We start from the raw sequence: 15,195 nt of genomic DNA on the forward strand, positions 1-15,195 counted from the left end.
CAGATCTAACAATAAATGTCTCTGGGCTGGTGCAGTCCTAGAATACTTCCGGGAAGAGATAAAAATCTAAATTTTCAAGTCAGGTGGTAGTGGTGCACACCTTTAATCCCAAAGGCAGAGGAAGGTAGAACTCTGAGTTTGATGCCAGCCTGGTCTACAGAGTGAGTTCCAGGACAGCCAGGGCTAACAGAAACATTCTGTCCCAAAACAAGCAAACAAACAAACATACAACAACAAAACCAACAAAAAAAATCTAAATTTCCATTATTACAGAGTATTGTTTGATTATTCAAGTACAATAAGCAAACTCCTTTTCTAGGGGTATATATGAACCCATAGAGAGATGCACACACAGGGTCTACTCTGGGGTACATGTGCACCCGTGGAGAGGTGCACACACAGGTCTACTCTGGGGTACATGTGTACTCATAGAGAGGTGCACACACAGGGTCTACCCTGGGTAACAGTGTACCCACAGAGATGTGCACACATAGATTCTACTCTGGGGTACATGTGCACCCATAGAGAGGTGCACACATGGGATCTACTCTGGGGTACATGTGCACTCGTGGAGAGGTGCACACACAGGTCTACTCTGGGGTACACGTGTACCCATAGAGAGGTGCACACATAGAATCTGTTCTAGGGTTCATAGCCCCTGTGTTCTTCTACAATGTATTATAGATCCTTCCATGTCTTACAGAGCATCACGCTTTGCTCGTCTTTGCTCGGCACCCGATCTGGCTGAAAGCACCACGTGTTAGCCCTGCCGGTCTTCATAGCATGCTTTTGACATGATGCCACTCAGATCATTATTCTCTAGAGCAGCAGTTCTAAATCTATGCACTGTGACCCCTTTGGGTGTCACCTGTCAGATATTTACATTATGATTCATAACAGTAGCAACATTATAGTTATAAAGTAGCAAGGAAATAATTTTGTGGTTGGGGGTCACCATAACATGAGGAGCTGTATTAAAGGGTTGCAGCGTCAGGAAGGTTGAGAACCACTGCTCTAGGGGATACTGGAGTGCTGAATGGTCCCTGAGCTCCCCAAGGGCTTCTGGTTAGAGAGGCAGCAGACACTGCTAAGGAGCCTGGGAGTGCCACACATGCTACACTGTGCTCCTCCACAAGGGGGCACACTCTCAACAGATGACCAGGAACCCCAAGGATGTATGCTTGAAGGAATCCAACTTTTTATTTCAGACATTACTTACTGGGTGGTAGGTGTGTGGGGAATCCTGTTTCTTTGTAGGCATATGTAAGCATTTCTCTAGGCAAGTTCCAAAGGGTTAATCAAAGGATATAAACACTCTAAATTTTTCTACTTGTTGCCAAAGTGCCCTCCAAAAACTTATTTGTGCTGATATACTGCTAGCTATTTCCCCATGGGAGCATGTGCTTAAGATTAGTTCCACTGGGTGCACGCCTTTAATCCCAACACTCAGGAGGCAGAGACAGACAGATCTCAGTGAGGTCAAGGCTAGCCTGGTCTACAGAGTGAGTTCCAGGACAGCAAGGGTTACACAGTGAGACTCTTATTCACTGAGATCCAGTGACATCTGAGATGACATCTCCATTTTGCTGGGGGGAAAAAACCCTACAAATCAGTGAGCTTAAAAGGAAATAGATGAAAGGAAGAGTTAGGTGAGAGGAAGAAATGAGGGAGGCACGGAGGAGGGAAGGAGGGAGGAAGGGAGAGAGGGAGGGAAGGAGGGAGGGAGGGAGGGAGGGAGGGAGGGAGGGAGGGAGGGAGGGAGGGAGGGAGGGAGAAGACTCAATTGTCTGCTCTACAGTTCTGGCTACTGTCTTGCAGCCCTCTCTGGAGCTGCAAGGTTCCTTCCACTCCACAACACAGTCATATCAAGATTCCCAGAAAGCTATGTCCTGGTCCCCAAGATCTGGACAGCATCTGATGTGCTGATGGCTTTTTCCATGTGGAGACACTTACCTCTGGCCTCCCAGGACTGGCCTCCTCTGGCCACTCCCTCTCCAAACATCGGAGGCCACAGTGTCCATGGGCCCTCGTTCCTCTACACACAGCTCTGCCTCCAGCTCCCTCGTGCTAGCCCCAGTCTTCCGAGCACAGCTCCAGAGCTGGAAGCCAATCCGTCACCTCTACTTACTCTTCCTAACGGCTCTGTCCAACCCAGAACACTTCATTTTTAACCCAAAATTACATCTCCCTCCACCTTGACTCCGTTTTATCCCACACACCCACACCCAAGCCATCAGCAGCCACTATCAATTTTTTCCTCAAGCACATCTAAGCCCTGACTCTTCAGCTGCCTTCTGCCCCACGCTGCCCTTGCCCTGATGGAATTGGGTATCTCACGTGGACAACAGTTCAAACCCCCACAACAGAGTCACGACTACTGTGACTGTCCCACACCAGCAACCTCCTCCTAAAGCCTCTGGGGCCTGCTCTACTCTCAGAACTCCCTTCCCACCACAATGGCCTCTGTCCTCCTTCAGCTGGGCCAGCCTCAAGCTTCAGACATCTTTTTCCTCTGGGTGCAAAGCCCCTCCCTCAGATGGAATCTCCCTCCTCCCCTGAGTAACACGCCTGGACACACCAACCACTCACTTTCAGAGCATTTATCCTATCTGAGCTTGTCCTGCTTGTGTATGTGTGTTCCTGTCCCTTGTCTGTCCCCTTCTCAACACAGACCACATACACCTTTTTTGTCTCTGAATATGTGAGGATTGCGTGCTGCCAAGGGAATGCTCAGGGACTATTTGTTGAGTGAGTGAGTGAATGAATGGATGAATGAATGAATGAATGAGTGGATGAATAAATGAATTAGAGGAGTCAGCTCTCTGTGATTTTACTCTCTGAAGAAGAAGTCTCCCCTGGGAAGGAGTCAGAGGCCACACTCATCATGGCAGGACACTGGGCACAGCCTGGATTATGGCATAGGCTGAGCAATGGGTGTCGGCAGGTACCAGTGGGGCTTGCAGCATCCCTGGGATGCCATGCTCAGCAGCCCCAACCAAGGGGCATGTGGGGCTTTCACACCTGCCAACCCACCCCACTCAGGAGGGAGCCTTGGGGCAGCCGGCAGCTGAGCGAGGCTGGCGGGGGGCCAGCATGCCTGCCAACAGCTGGCGCTGCTGCCAGGCAGCCGGGTAATCGTGTTAGCCAGCGGAAATTGGTCCAGGGAGTTTTTTTTTCCTTCGCCTCCCATTTTCTTTCTCTTCCCTTCCCCCTTGGAGCTGCAAGACTCAGAAGATTGATCTTCGCCTGAAACGGAGGAGATAACTCGATATAATGAACTCCACTGTCCCTCTTGCTGTTTGGAGCTTTTAAAAAATTTAACAGGGCTGGGGACAAAGGAGGAAAAAGCTGTTCCCAGGGGCTCTCTGGAAGCCCCCAGACCTGCCCTTGGTCCCTCCCCCTCCTTGGCTTCTGAATTCCCCACCCCTGGCTCCCCTAGGATGCCTTCATGGAACAAAGTTAAAAATATCCCCTTTCTCTTGAAGGTTTGAAAAAATAATAATTTTGGTGAGGTCAGGACTGGGCCTGCCAATGGTCCTGCTTCCCACAGCCCCCAGCCTCATGGCTGGCTCCACTCCCCAGAGTCACCAACCTGCCTAGGGGGGTGACAAGTTGGCTCTTCAGCAGGCCAACCGCCCACTGAGGCACTGGCAGCTGTGTGGCTTTTGTTCCTGTAACAGCTCTTTAAAGAGCTGCCTAATGACACAAAGGAGCCCGGCTGGCTGCGCCCAGGCACTGTGTACACCTCACTGGGGTCCCCTCAGCCCTCAGCCCCACCTCTTTCTTCCTGGCAGCTCCTCAGCTGGTGTCCTGCCCATTTCACATAGCCGTTCAGTAGGTACCTAACTCTGTGCCAAGCACTGGGCTGGGAGCTGGGACCACCAAGTCCTGAGATCCCTGACCTAACGAACCTTATAAAGAAAGCCTGGTGACAAAGGCAACCATCACCCAATGACCACAGTAAAAAGAGATCTGCAGGAAGGGCCAGGGAGCACCCAGTGTATGGCAGTGATCAAGGAAGGCCTTCCTGAGGAAGTGTCTTTGTACTGAGAAACAGGCTGGGCAGGAGCAGGGCTCCAGTGTTATGGGGAGCATGTAACTCAATGGGGTCCCTCACCTGGTGCTCTCTACTTGCAGAAGGAGAACAGATCAACAATTTAGTTAATACCCAAAGCCTCGTTCACATGCCCTCTGCCTGCCAGGTCTTGTTAAACCCAGTGCATCATTCACAATACAGTTTAATGCTTCTTTGGTAACCCTTATCTCAGTGGATGTCAGGAAACTTCTCTGGTTTTCAATCCTTTGCTCTTAGACTCTGAGGACCAGCTTAATCTCTGGCACCCTCCGATTCAGAATACAGGGGAAGCAAAGGGCTGTGGACACAGGAAAACCCCCAACTCCCCTGACAAGATGCTCTCATCCCAGCCCGCTGCAATCCCACAAGCAGCAGATGTGACCACCCAGAAAGGTCTGTGGCCTGTGCTCCCCACAGGAACCCCTACTGGCAATAAGAACCAAACAATCCGACCCTGGGGTTCTCCAGGCAAGCACCTTCCCACCTCATCTTCCCTGTGCAACCTCCTGGGGACTGCAGACAGCAAGGGACCTGAAGGTTCAGGAACCAGCGCAAACCAGTTCAGCCCTGCTTCTGGGAGCAGAAGCTCAGGCATCCATGCTGACCTGGAAAAACTTGCCAAGACCTCAGCAGAAACAGAGACCATGGGGGCCTGAAGGAGCCCTGGGTTCAGAGGAAGGGACGGGGCTGGTGAGGCAGAGGGAGAGAGGGAGAGAGCAGTTTGGACCCTACATTGGGTAGAAGGCACTGGGGTACAGGGTCCAAAGAGAGGGTCTGCTCCAGGGAATTTAGCCAACCTAGCTGAACCACTCCCATGCCAGGTTGGAGCAGGCCAAGGGTGCTGCCAAGTGTTAGGGGACTAGACATAGTTTTAGAAGCCTGAGTTAGAAGGAGCCCCAGGCTCTCCACACAGAATCTTGCAGCCAGTGCACAGAGAGGCAGACACAGAAAGCCTTTGCGCTGTCAGTAGGCCGCCTGCCCTCTGAGACGCTCTCTGAGATGGGCGCCTGTATCTCGCTTTACGGAGGGGGGAACTAAGGCTTGAGTTAGAACAACTAACCAAGGACATGGTGAGTTTCTCGTGGTGGGGAGAGAACTGAACCCAGGTCTGTGTGAAGGCAAAGAAGCTGACCACTGTAATCAAACAGGACAGAGAAGCCACACAGACCCCAGTCATAAAAACGAGAAATTCTGAACGTGTATTCAGCCTACGAGATAAGAAGAAGTCACGGCATAGTCAAGGAAAACTCATTCCAAGGATGACATGCTGTTGAAGGAGACAGGGACTTGAAGGTTTACCTTTGGCAGAGACCGGAGGGAAGGTGACCACCAAAGAATTGCCCTGGTGGCTAAGTGTGGCCAGTTCTAGCTGTCCCCACATAAGGAGCCCCTTGCTGTCAGCCCATCCTTTGAACCCCACAGGTTCACAAGAGAGCCTGCGGCATGGTAAGGGATTAGAGGAAGCCCTTCAGGGATGTATGAGTAGGGCCAGAGCCTCCTTCACTTGTACCAAAGAGACGAATGAATGAGAACTTCAGCTGGCCAGAGGGAGCTCTCCAGCCTCTGCTGCCTGCACCCTAGCTAGAAGGGGTTTCTGGAGGAGAGGCAGGGTTCCTTTTTTTCCTCTAGTCTCCTCCCCTTCCTCATTCTGCCATCTCTCTCCATTCATTACCAGCTTACCTTTGGCACATTTGCCAACCTGTTCCAGAAACAAGCACACAGAGCTCCTTAGGGGTTGGACAGAGGGTACGACCATATCCTGTGTAGAAATAGGAGTCTAACTTCCACCTCCAGGTGGTGAAAGGGGACAAGAAGGGGCCCAGATTTGGGAGCAAGGGCAATCAGAGCTCATCCTTCCTAGCCCATGATCCCTAGTCTGTGCCCTGTGCCCTATGTCCTGTGCCTACCTGCCTGTCTTCCTTTTGTTTTTATTGTTGTTGCTGCTGCTGACAATGTTTCTCTTTTCTGTATAGCCCTGGCTGTCCTGGAACTCGCTCTGTTGTCCAGACTGGCCTTGAACTCAGATTTGCCTCCTCTGCCTCCAAAGTGCTGGGATTAAAGATGTGCACCATCGTGGTCCAGCTTACCTGTGCCTTTCTAAAGGGATGAGTAGGGTACAAAGAGCCCAGGCCAAGGTTCCTGCAGAGCCCGTTTGGGGCAGAGTGGGGAACAACTTTGCTTCTCTCACTTTCAGAGTTTTTCCAGAGTCAAATTATAGTTCTTTGTGAAAGTAGAGGTACAGACATGGAGCCGGGTGGCTTAGTCTCACCTTAACAAGCATTGGGAGGACAGCTGGATGAGGGAGAGGCTGAGATTTGCTTCCACTGCAGTGGGCAGCAAATTTCCAGTTCCCGGGAGGGGAGCTTCAGGTCAGACAGCTGGGTGGACATCAGGGGGCTGCAGGGGTGCTTCTGGGAGCCAGGACTGGGGTCCTCCCAATTGGGTACACAGCAGGCGGGGTTAGTGGACTTGTGCAGTGATTGCTTAGAGTCCTGGGAGCAACTGAGCAGCTCCGCTTCTCCTTCCAAACCATAGAGCTAACAGCAAAGTGTCTCTGAGCTCCTGCTGTGTGGGCCCAGTGCTCCAGGTCCCACTGGACCCACAGGTCAGAGAAGGTCTTGCCTACAACAAGCCTAAGAAGAAAAGTCTGTGGGCAAAGCCTGGTCCAGCAACTCCCCGTGGGAGGCTACAACACTGGCGGGACACCAGAAGCCTCAGTAGGCACTGGGATTGCCCCAAGCAGAACTTTGGAATCAAGCACGTATCAGCCTGGACCCTGAGCCTCCCTTAGCAACCAGTTCCCAGTCATAGGTCACTCCCCAGTCCACTGTGATTGCCAGATTTCCAAGCTTCTCCATAGCTAGCACTGAACAAGCACTTCCCAAGCGTGGTCTCCTCAATCAGTGCAACGCTCTGAAGTCAGTGCAGTGTAGACCCTTTCATGGCGGAATCAAGACAGGGGCTTAACGCCTCCTCCAACAAGGTCAAGCACACAGAGCTGGTAAATGTTGCCGGTAGGATGCACAGCTGGACAGCTGCCCTGGACCCTCCAACCAATACACCATCGTTGGTCCAAGTCTTCCCGCCTTCTAAACATCCCACTAATGTCCAGACCCAATGTCGCACCCCATTGAGCTGGTCATTGCTGGGAGACTTCTCAGATGCAATCCTTAGAGTGAGGCCTGGAGACTCCTCCTAAGGCGGAGGAGGAGACCTGCATGCACCATGATGAGTCGCTATGAGCCAGGCCTTATGACAGTCATCTCATATACGGGGAGCTGGGTCAACTTGAAATTGGTCTTGAGGCACAAAAAAATTAAGTGGTTTTCCAAGGTAACCTAGTGGCCATACTTCACGTGCATCGACCAGGGATTGGGGTGGGGGATGGGCAAACAACTGCATGAATGGAGAGCAATATATGGCCACAGATGATCCCAGGGCCACCTAGGAGCACCTAGGCCTAAGGAACAGAAGAGTCTAAGGACAGGGGAGAGGATCAGTCAGTCAACAAGCATTGTCTAGACCCCCCCATAAGTAGATGTGAGCCAAGAGTATCTTCCAGTTTACTGCATGGGGCCACCTTTCTCTCAACCCGTGCCGTAGGTAACTCCTCCTCTTTCTCCCTGTCTGATCCCTGCCGAACTGTTTTTTTAGGTTCAAAGCCAATGTTGCTACCTCCTCCGAGAAGCCAGCTCTGATTGTCTTCATAGCCCAATGAGGACCCTGTGCCTGTGGTCTGACTTAGGATACACCTAAAAGGCAGACCTAACCCCACATCTCTGAAGTGAAGGACGGAGGACGTTACAGGAGCACTCCTGTGAGGGAGGGGAGCCCTGTCTGGAAAATACCAGGCCTCTGGCCTGCAGGAGCTCAGGTGGGAGCTGACTGTACCTGCTGGCAATAGAGCCAGCATGATGGATGATACCATTCAGGAAGAAATAAATCCCGAGGCTCGTGTGCCAGGTGAACTGGGGGGTGCATTCATCTTAGAGATGCTTAATGAATGTGCTGGCTACAGTAGGCAACAGCAAATACATCTGCCTCCTATCCCCTCAATACCTCAGACCCCAGGGACACCCCAAACCTACCCCCTTTTCAGGTTTTTGTAGAATCAGGGAAGGGGTCCAGTAAATGGTTGGTACAGACCAAAACCCCCATCTTACAGATGGCAAAACTGAGGCCAGAGTGGGTACAGATTTACCAAAGGCACACAGGGAAGGAGAAGAAGAGGCCAGGCCCCAGCCTCACCCTCGTGGCCTCTCCTTCAGAACTCACTAAACCAGAGGTTCTCAACTTGTAGGTCTCAATCCCTTTGGGTCGAATTCCTCTCTTACAAGGGTTGCTTAAGAAAATCGGAAAACACAGATATTTACATTGTGATTCATAATAGTAGCAAATTACAGTTATGAAGTAACAACAAAGATAATTTTATGGTTGGGGATCAGCACAGCATAAGGAACTGTATTAAAGGGTCACAGCGTTAGGAAGGTGGAGACCCACTGCTCTAGACACCCCCTCACATAAACTTCCTGTGTCTCCAAGAAGAAACCCGGTTCGTCCCATCTCCTGTTCTTCCAGAGCGCCAACCCCAGACCCCCAAGCAGGCTACCCCTGCTCCCTCACCAGGCCCAGTATGGCCCATGTGTCCTCTTTTTCTACCTCTGTCTTAACAGCCAAGCGTCAGAGGGCACTCAGGGCTCAGCACGGCCTGAGACCTACCTTCAGGTTTCCACACCCAGGTCTACCAGCCCTCTGCTTTGTTCCGCAATCCTGTACTATGACTTCAGGAGCAGGGCTCAGAGACTGACCTTGTCTGCACGGAAGGCTCGCCAGCTCCAGGCCTCCTCAGAATAAATCTGACAGTCAAATTCAGGAGACACTGACCTGCCCATGAGCAGACACTAGGGGTCTTGTGAAGGGAAGTGGAGAAGGACTAAAAACTGAGCTCTATCAGACACCAGGCCAGAACTCCACACACTGTTGCCGCGTCTAAAATGTCACCATTGAAAGGAAACATCGCTCTGCCCAGGGTTCAGAGGCATCAGAACCTCTCAATCAAGTCTGATTATCCCAGAGAGAAATGCACCCTCAGTCATTGCCACCACCAGCAGAGAAAGAGGGGTCGTGGGGGAGTGGGTAATAGCTGCATTCACTGTGAGGCTTGGGCCCCAAGTCCCTGACAAAAGGCTGCTATGGGGGCTGCGGGACCTTGGGGTGGGTTTTCTGTGCCCAGAGGTGTACAACCCCCCTGAGTCCAGCCTCTCAGAGCTGTTCCCAAGGAGGTCATGCTTTTCACGCCACGTCACCCTCTGAACAAGCCACACTTTTCACACTTCTTCCATAGGCAGTCAGAGCTTTCCAAAGAGCAAAGAAACTGTCCTTAGAGCCAGGTGATAAGCCAAATTCATGTCCCTGAGCCTCTTTGAGACTCAGTTTCCCCTTCTGTAGCATAAGAGAGGAATCCACTTTGCGCTACCCCTGTGGAGAAAGAGCCAGCAAGTGGGCATGGCCAACCTGCCATGGTCCTGCAGCCCCCAGGAAAGCCCAGCAACCAGAGTGCTCATCACCAAGGGGAAGCCCTGCACTGTGAGCAGGAGCCAGAGAACATGAGGACACGGTAGAGAAGGCTAGCCCTCTGCTGACCTTCCCACCCATCCTACGCCAGGACGCCTCATGCCTCCCTCCCAGTCCCCTGCCTAGAAAGGAGTTCAAGCCCATTCTCAGATACTGGCCCCAACTAGGCTTTTCTGAGGCCTTTGTTGCACTCTGGCCCCAGGGAGTATGCAGCACCCACAGCCCTTCCTAGGGCTAAGCCTCACTGGAACCTGGTCCTGTTTCTCAGAGCAATCTCCCACACCTGGTCTCATGGTCCATATAAGAATATGGAGGAGGCTCTGGCAGGGTTGCCAGCTTGCCCAGGGTCTCCACAGTTCAGTGGGGCCTAGAGCAGAGGGCACTAACACCTGATCTTATTTCCAAAGACACCGTTTAGGAAGCACCTATGTGGGCCAGGCCCCAGTCCCTTCTCAGGAACACGCTCCTTTCACCACGCCCACCCCCACGTCCACGTCCACGCCCACGGTGCTGCCATTGTGACTCTCTTTACTATCACGTGGGACGGCTGCTCCTGAACCTCTCCAAGGCCCTGCCAAAGACCGTCTAATACCCCAGACTCCCAGCCAAGTCCCGAAAAGAAGGGCAGGCTTCTGGTCATTTATTAGCCATCCAGGTAGTCAAACATCTTCTCTTGACCAATGAACAGTGGGCTGGTTGGGAACTTCGGCTGTAGTGGCATTTCAATTATATTTTAATAAATAAAGCCTGCCTGAAGATCTGAGAGTAAAACAGTCCCACTGGTCAGCCTTACAGACCAGGTAATGGTAACACACACCTTTAATCCCAGGAGCCACAATGACACGCACCTTTAATCCCAGTAACCACAATGACATGCACCTTTAATCCCAGTAGCCACAAGGACACACATCTTTAAACCCAGTAGCCACAATGACACACATCTTTAATCCCAGGAGCCACAATAACACGCACCTTTAATCCCAGTAGCCACAATGACACACATCTTTAACCCTGGTAGCCACACTAGTTGCCATAGAAATCAGGTGGTGCGTGCCTTTAATCCCAGTGGTGCACACCTTTAATTCCACCCCTAGAGAGGAATATAAAATAGGGTGAGACAGCTCTCAGACACAATCTCATTCTGAGATTCTGGGAGGCAGGATTGCCATTTCAGACTGAGGTCGAGGTAAGAGCCAATGGCTGGCTGTTTTGCTTTTTGGATCTTCAGGTTGAACCCCCATTTCGGATCCCGAGTTTTTATTAATTTTGCGGTATTCAGAGTTGTTGAAATTTACACAGGTGTCCAGTTTGGGAATGGATGAAGCATAGCATGAGCTCGGGAATAAGTATTTCTAGAGTCTTCTCAGAGCAGATCATTACTTTCATGCTGTCTTCCCAACAGCCCTGGAGAGGGCAGAGTCATGCCCACTTTATACAGAGAATGAGCCTCCTCGGTCCAGGCTCACATCCTACATTGGATTTGAACCTGGCTCTGCCTGAATTTGAAGATGGGTGTTCTCCTTTGCTTCCCTTCCCACCCCCAAGTGCTGGATAATACAACCAGGGTAGCCCTGGAGAGAGAGAGACAGAGCCCAGTGGCCCAGATGCCCTTTGCAATAGCTTTGCCAACTCTCGAGGTTTGCAGCTGGCTGAGTCTGACCCCAGGGTGGGGAAGGACACCTGCTGCCTTCCTCTGGGACCGCCTCCCTCTCCCTATGTCTCCCACTCACAGTAGCAAATGAGTAAGAAGAATAGAATTACAGTTTGGCTACACAAGACACAGAATTAGCAGGATTAAATATAAATAGCTATTAAAAGTGCCTTATAATTAAATTCATTTTCCAGTTATTTGTTTTACACACACACACACGCCCACACGTGTGCACACACACATGAGTTTGCATCCCCAGCTCTACACAGAGTAGGTGTCGAGGCCCCCAAATGCTAACCAGCCTCCTCCCACTGTTGCCTCTTCCTCAGAGCTCTCATGTCGGCTCTCCCTGCTTCTATTCCCTCCCTGGCCCTCTTCTGATTCCCCCGCAACCCTTCCCAGAATAATGAATGCCAACAATTACTGCTACAGCTATTCCCATGTGCTGAGATAGACACTTGACACCCATCACCCCCTTTTATTCTACCCAAAGATGTTTTGTCACTCAATAAATACTTGGTTGAGGGCCAAGTGTTTAATATTATTTAATCCCCACAATGCCATTCATCCCTCCATTAAGCAAATACTAGTTGAGCATCTACTATATGCCAAGGTTTGGTAAATGCTAGAAATACGTCGGCCTGCAAGATTCCCTTCTTCTTCTCTTAGGAAGCACAGAATCAGAGGTGGAACTTATCAAGATCCAGGCTGGGAGGCAGTCAGAGAGGTGAGAACATGTCCCTTCTTTCTCTATGTTTAGGGCAAGGAATAGAGTAGGCATATCAGCAGGTTGACCTGTCTCCAGCCAGGCACCACTCTCTGCATGGCATAGTATGCCTCTGAGTGGACCTGTCTTCTCATCTGTCCTCAGAGTTCTTCTCTGCAGAGTGGGAGGAAATCTGCCGCTGTCTAGCTGGAGTTAGTGGGTAGCACTGTCAGTGTACTTTACACTGACACAGAGCTCAAGGAGGCAGTGACCTCCATCACCATCGCCAATTAGGACCCCTGCGGAGCACCATCAAATGAAAGAGAACATGAAATGTCATGAAGCCCCACAGAGAGAGTTGACAAGGTCTGTGATGGTGGGAGTATCCTTGAAGGACAACAGAAAGCCTTGGAGTTGGGGACCCCTGAAGAACTTCTGGGGCAGAGGCCAATGCCTTGGGCCTGTCAACCAGCCTCTTGTGTTCTGATGACTTGGTCTGATCTTTGGACATTCCCCTGGGCTTACAGGAAGAAGCCAGCCCCAAAGTCTGGGGAAGGGATACTTCTAATACATTATTATCTGAATTCAGCCATTCAAATTGCCCCAACAGCCTCCTGGGCCCTAGCAGAGGTGAAGTGAGAAGATCGCCCTCCTGGGGATGGAGAGCCCACAGCAAAGTGGCAATGTATACATGCCCAAGTGAACAAGGTATGAGACAATGCCAAGGTAAAGGTTTGGTCCTCAGCAGTAACCATCAAGCTACCGGCACATTCTAAATCACGGTGTGTTGCACACTCAGCTCTGCCACATCACCCAAGCCAAACAGCACCATCTCACTCTGCAAGTGTGGCCAATCCCCTTTTCAAAGGGAGGGGACTTGAAACTGAGAGGTCAGTTAGTTGTGCGTTGGCTAAGATTACAAAGCCTACTCTTAGGAGAGCTGGGGAATAAAACACAGATTTATGTGTCCCCAGGCTCCTGCTGAGGACATAGAATCAAGGAAACAGTGCCCTGGGAAATCACTGGCTGTGGCTGTTACCCTCCTGTCATATCCAAAGCAGGCTACCCACCCTGATCACTTCCCAGAGCCCCACTACTCAGCCAGATCGACCCCAACAGTGAAGGGTTTTGTCCTGAAGGAGGTGATGAGACATTATTTTGTGGGTCTCACATGCATGGGAGAACAGAAATCTGATGGTAAACCCTGAGCTTGCCACAAAGAAGGGAACACAGGAGGTGCTACGCTCCCTGTGTGTGTTTGCTGACAACATTGCAAAGTCCTTTTAAAGTTTCCCCATCACAGTAGGGATTAAGAGGCCAGAATATATGGAGTTCAGTCCCAAAGCTGAGCTTTCTGTGTGTAATTGGATGTCCCAAGCATTCTTCGGGCTGTGTTGTGTCCTCATCTGTGCAAGCAGAGCTGGGGTCAAACTGACCTCTGGAAAAAGCAAGGGGCATCAGGAAAGCTGGGTGCTGTCCATGGTGCTGAATAGATGTGTCCCGTTCTAGACTGGAAAGCACAAAGGATGGACACAGAGGAATGGAGGCTGAGGGAATACAGCCATGGAGAACAACAATCTGACTGGGCTACTGTTTGTGAGCACTGTAAGGGACTATTGGTGTGGAAGACACTCACTCAGACTGGTGGGGAAGGCTCTGCCTCAGCTATTAAAGAATCAACAATCCAGTCAAGGCTCCAAGCTGCACTGAGAACACTTTCTGATGGGAGGAGGGGTTGAAAACACGCATACACTGTGTGTGCATACACACACACACACACACACACACACACACACAATATTTATGTAAACATCATATGGCCAAGTCTTGCAACATCAAGCTTGCCAACCCAGAGAGGGGTATTGTCACACTTGTGTCTCACACCCAAAAAAAGTTCAGGACACCCCTCAAAGATCCACTTAACAGAAAGGAAAATGAATCCCCACTCCTGGGTCCTTCATTCCCTCCATCATTCAAAGGGCTACTGTCCAATCTTTCCTTCCAATGATGCCAGGCGCCTGTCTCTATGAAAGACAAAGAAGGCATGTGTGGTGGGGAAAGTGGGCAACAGGCCCAGAACTGGGAGAGGAAGTGGAAGAGGGAGGGGTGGGAGGAAGGCAGAGAGAAAAAGAAGGAGGAGGAAGGAGGGAACAGAAAAGGGAAGAAAAAAGGGATGGAAGGAGGGATATTGGGAGGGAGGAAGGGAAGGAGAGGGGGGGACGAGGAAGGGAGTTATTTGATTGGTTGGTTGCTTGGTTCCTCCACCACTGCAGTACAGATCTTGGCAGGCCCTCTGCTGGCCCAGACATCGTCCTCTTCTGAATAATTTCTCCAGCAGAAACTCCATAATTATGGGTAATAACAATCACTCTGATTTGCATGTATTGAGCACCTTTCAGCCTGGGATCTCCAAGTGCTTCACCAACATTAATTAATTCATTAGGCACGCCAGCCTCTCTGGGACGGAGCGACAGGCTGCTCCACCCAAAGTGGCACAGCTGGCTGTGGGGTAGACAGCAGGTGGCGGTCCCAGCAGGGGCTTGCATTAGGTGTCCTTGGAGAGAGGCTCTGATGAGTCTGGAGAGTACTATCTGCCCCAACACCCCTCCCCCAGACCCTGCCTCTGGCTGTCTCTGCAGGATTATTTCTGTGCCCTTTCAGGCCATGCCAAGAGTAGTCAGGAAGGCATTAGTCCACCTAGCATAGCCCCGACCTCAGGCCCACTTGGGAGATCCATATACTTCCATGAAACTCAACTTCTTCACTTGTAAAATGGGACCTCCAGCCCTCCAGCCTGGAGATGGTTATGATACTTGAGTGGCAGGTCCTTCAGACCTGACCATGGCTGTGCACGAGGAAGAGAGAGCATTTGCCTCTGCCGTCTGGGCTTGCAATAAGGGAAAAGGCCTTATGGAGTTACAAACTCTCCCTGGAGTTCAGTCCTTTCCTTCCAGGACAAAGAGGCCCAGGCAGTCCCTACTCTGCCCCCCCCTTAGGATCCTGGGGGCATCTCTCACAGATGACAGCTCTTAGTCTTACTGCTATAGCCCAAATCTAGTCGGACCCCATACTGGCCTTGTGGAAGAGCAAGACTCAAGGATCTGATGAGAAGTTTCTTCCCAAATGCCAGGCTTGAAATCTCATGTATAAGAGGGGACTCCAGGGCTCAAAGTAGACCCCCAAACTTAC

The 15,195-nt window shown here is 51.1% G+C and overlaps 1 protein-coding gene across 3 annotated transcripts in view; it reads right to left on the bottom strand.

Annotated features, from left to right (window-relative positions):
• Positions 1–15,195, bottom strand: part of Lingo1 (leucine rich repeat and Ig domain containing 1) — a 180,655-nt gene that overhangs the window by 108,274 nt on the left and 57,186 nt on the right. The window lies entirely within an intron of this gene.

Source organism: Myodes glareolus, chromosome 4 (assembly GCF_982192425.1).
Source record: "Myodes glareolus chromosome 4, mMyoGla1.1, whole genome shotgun sequence".
NCBI classification, from domain to species: Eukaryota; Metazoa; Chordata; class Mammalia; order Rodentia; family Cricetidae; genus Myodes; species Myodes glareolus.